Below are 4,516 nucleotides of genomic sequence, written 5' to 3'. Positions count from 1 at the left end.
AATAATAATGTAACCACAAACTTCATTGGAAATCATAAGATATCAATGTGCATGATAAAACATCACTGAGTGTAAGAAATTCATTTCTCTGTCTTTTATAAATCATGCCAACATGTATATCAATGCATATGAAGGAAAGTGCAAGAGGGGATCGTTAGAAAAGAAATTTTGGTGAATGGAAAATGGGATGAAAATGGAATGATGGTAGTAAATATGTGGTGACTATGAATATAGTTCCCCCTCCCCCCCAACTGAAGTTGCTGCATGTCCTCATGCAACATAGTGTAGGTCATGGAAGGGAAAAGGAAATGGAGTATGGCGAGGAAATTTTCCAAAATATTCAAGTCAGCATATAAGTAACTACATGATTAAAGCTTAGAAAATAACATACCTCCACTCACCCAAAAGGTAGATGAACTATGCAATAGGAATGGAGTTGTTGCAATTGCTGGATCAAGAAAACGTGACTCGTGCAGGAGCTGCAACTGCACTGCTGTAACTGCAACTGCTATAATAGCAACTGCTAGGACTGTTGTAACAACAACTGCTGTAACTGTTGTAACTACAACTGATGAGACTGATGTAATAGCAACTGCTGAGACTGCTGTAATAGCAACTGCTGTAACTGCTGTAATAGCAACTGCTATAACTGCAACTGCTAGAACAATTGAGGGAGTGAGGAAAAAGTGCATAGTCTTCACGAACGCGAGGAAACTCACCATTGATGTCAATGAGTGCCAAGGTGCCTGAGTACATCTTGCAAAGTGCGAATGGATGTGCTGAGGTCAAGCCACTTGCAAGATTTGAGATCAAGGGACATTGATGTATTCCCATGATCGTCAGCGAGAGAACTTGCCATTAAGGCATTCAAGCCTCTAGGTACTCAAAATGGACTCTAGTCTATTTCCTAGATAAGGTGCCGAGGTCGATGGGGCAAGACTGGTTGAAAGGTGGCCCTTAAGGAATTCCACATCAGTCAACGCGAGTTATTATAAAAGGAGTTGGTAGGAATATAAGAAAGATCTTAGTAGCAACATAGTTTATGGAAAGGAAATTGAGGCAATGAAATCATGGAAAGGGAGTTTGTTTTATTGAAAAGGAAAACTGGAAAGGAAAAGATGAACTGAAAAAGATAAGGGAAATTATTTATGCTTCTCAGAAAAATAGGCATATGTGAAGTCACAATGGATTAGGTAATGGAAGATGGGCTTCAACACAGGGATGATCAATATTCTTGGAAGGAAAAATGCGGGTAACAAATCATGATGCATAAGTTTTTTTTTCAAGTAGTGGAAAATGTCATGACATGCATGAGAATCAACTCCTTCAAGTTGTCAACAAGTCATGTTTTCATTTTTTTTTTTCACTGGACAACTTTATGATTCGGAAGAATCTCTTCGGCATAAGAATTGATCATCTGTGCACTTGAAAAAGCTTAGTACAGATCCTGCATGAAAAATTGTAAGAAAATCGAAAAAAAAAAAAAACATAACATGTCTAGAGAATAAGTACGAATATGGCAAGAAAATAAAATGTTTTTGTACCTGTTTCCATTGTGCACTTGTGTTTCATCGACATGCAGCTTCAGGAGATTTGAGAGAAACAAATCATCATAAAGTGTAAAAACATGTTGGAGATTGTGTTGAGGAAATGTCCATTTACAATGCTTTGAACATTATTTATTATCTACCTACGAGCTCTCCATATTACAAGGGAAATTCCAAATTCAAATATACTAGGATAGAAATAAGGTTGTACTCATGCCCTAGTAGGAAATCCCTAAGATTGAGTTACTCCTAGCAATAGAAAGAAATAATGAGTTTGGTCTGCGGGCTATTCTCCATGCTCTTACATAAAACATATTGCATCGTTGCTAAGAGTTTCAAAGAGTGGAGTGGCACAACATGGTCATCATGAGTTTCAAATTAGGGAAGTGAAATAGCGTAAGACTTGGGCCATGTTTAAAGTAATGATTATAATGATTTATAAGTGAACCATTACGGCCTTTTTCAGATTATAAGTGTTTCTTGCCGCCGACTTAATAAGATCAATGTCTTCTCGAATCTCTTTCTGATTCTAAGCAGAGACTCCATCTAAGGTCAAATAAAAGAATCGATAGAGGCAGCCCATTAAACCATCAACCACGTTATTCGTGGTGAGTGTAGTCCTCTGCCCGTGCGTGGGGGCATATGATTCTAATTAATGTTCCTTGATCCATGTAGAACTAGTGTCAATGGTACCATGAAGAAACAGAAACGAATATCAATCTTGATCATCAACTATTTTACCATTTCTTGTGCACCCATCAATCTGAAGATATACTCTGCTGGAAAGACTCAGAAAATCTCAAGTGGACAGTTGATTTTGAAATAACTGAAGATGGAAAGTATGTTTTTTTTATCTATTACAAAAATCCGCAACCTTGTGAACAAACTATTTTATTGTGATCTCACCGCTCTTCCTTAATGCATTGAAGGTTTTAAACTTCAATGTTGGTCAATCAGTTTCAGGTTCGATTCGCATGGGCCATTGTTAAACCCAACCTGCCAAATGCGTGACCAAGAAGAAGAAATGGTAGGGACAGATGAGCCTGCGTCAAATGCCTTGTGTGATCACATAAGAAAGCAGGGATTCAAAGGCCACCTGTTCTCAGACATAATAATTTCATTTCTCTCCAAAGAATACCCGCTTCACAAGATCATGCTCTCTTAGAGCTCTTATTTCTTATCATTGCCCTCTGGTCCTTGGAAAGAGAATGGGAAGGAGATGCTTCCTTTCCAAAAACTGATTGATAACTTTGAAGCATAGTATGATCTTGTTTCAAATGATGGTTCTGTGTTCACTTTCCGAACCAATACCGAAACTAGTTGGGGTAATTTGTTCACTTCTTTTGGAGTAGCTCCAGCTCCTGTCCAAATCATCAAATGAGGACACTCATTTTTTGAAGATATCTTTTCATTTCCAATGCAACCCTAATGCGTTTCTAGAGCAGCAAGCTTATCTGAAAACAATATTGTAGTAAATTCAACAGGGACCTGCTGTCCACAGAAAACACCAAAGCTAGCAACTGCAGTGACACCATGATACCTCTTGTGAGCAAGTGTTGCATGGGAAATATTAAGAGTGCTCTTAACATTATTTTCCTCAAGAAACATCTTAGCACGCGAATCAAGATCAGATATCTTGTCAAACAATGCTTTGGTTTCATCCGAGACCAAAGAAACTACAACAAAAATTATTTTCCCAATCTTACGTTTCTCTGGTACAACCACTTCATAGTCTCCCTTTGTAATAGCTCGCAAATCATCCAACACATGGTTCACAACATGTTCAAATGGGACCTCATTCGTAGTGAGATAATCTGCATTTGCAAATAGGATTTCTCTGAGCCGTCGTTCCCACCTGGACCAATATTTTGTGTAGGAACCCTTAGCATAGTCCAACTTTCCATGCCTATTAATGTGAAGCTTATATAAATTTAGTCTTTCATCCAAGATACCTTTAATTGAATTAGGCAAAGGATCCATGTCAGGCTTCAACAAAGGCATCTTAACAAGCAAGCCAAAATGTTCATGTAGTTCTGTCTCAAATTCACTCCTACTCTTCCCCTCATAGAGATTGTAAAACATGAGTAGAACATAGCCAACATATCCAGACTACCTGGGTGGTTAACTCGTTGAAGAACACAAAACATGAAGAGTGCCAAAGGATGTATACATCAATACGAAAAGGATGTAGACATAAATCGTGCAACCGTTTTATGATTTGTGGATGTAGACATAAATCGCGCAACTGTCTTCCCTCTTGGGGCGATTGACAATATCGAATGGCACAATTTTCCTCACTGGTCCGATATCTTCTTGATTTTCCTGATTTTCTTAATGATATTTCTGCTGGAATTTCACCTCATCCTCGAGATTTTCTTCGTGATTAGACATCTAAAGCATGCGATTATGATCAGAATGTTAATGATATTACTGAAATACAGATTCGTGATGGTGGCGGCTCCTGATAGTGACGCTCATATCAATATGTTTTCAATAAGGCTAAATGAGCAAGATCTGAGCAAAGGACAACTAGTTATCAATCAATCCACTCAATCAATATAGTTATTTCACGTCTAAGGCCAAGCCTCCATTGCAGTCCTCTATTCCAGACCTCTAATGTTCTCAGAAAGCTTCATATGTGGATGAACAACATCCAGGGAGGTTCGAAATAAAGGTTGAAGCATGATTCATATCATGCGATTATGTGACTTTCATGGGGCATAGGTCATTCTTTAAAATAAAAGGTTAAAGGGGAGGGTGGAAAGAAGTAGCTAAACCTCAAAGTTCATTGATGTAGACAATAATAGGGGGTAACTTCCTCTTTTTAGAATGAAGCTTGAGGCAGACCTCACATGCAGATACGAAACCAATGGCTATTCTTGATTCATTTAATTACAATAACAAAAGGAAGCAAGTGGTGAGACAAACCCATAAAAGGTAAGGCTCTAATTTTTAGCACAAAAATGTAT

General features: G+C 38.1%; 1 pseudogene; it reads right to left on the bottom strand.

Annotated features, from left to right (window-relative positions):
* Nucleotides 1–2,972: 2,972 nt before the first annotated feature.
* Nucleotides 2,973–3,548, bottom strand: LOC149256327 (tRNA ligase 1 pseudogene; annotated as a pseudogene).
* Nucleotides 3,549–4,516: the final 968 nt, after the last annotated feature.

This window comes from Pinus tabuliformis, chromosome 7 (genome assembly GCF_031772625.1).
Source record: "Pinus tabuliformis cultivar Carrire ecotype Pingquan chromosome 7, CPIR1, whole genome shotgun sequence".
In the NCBI taxonomy this organism is placed as follows: Eukaryota; Viridiplantae; Streptophyta; class Pinopsida; order Pinales; family Pinaceae; genus Pinus; species Pinus tabuliformis.
The sequence above is the reverse complement of the archived record's forward strand: the minus strand, read 5'-3'. Positions and strand labels throughout refer to the sequence as shown.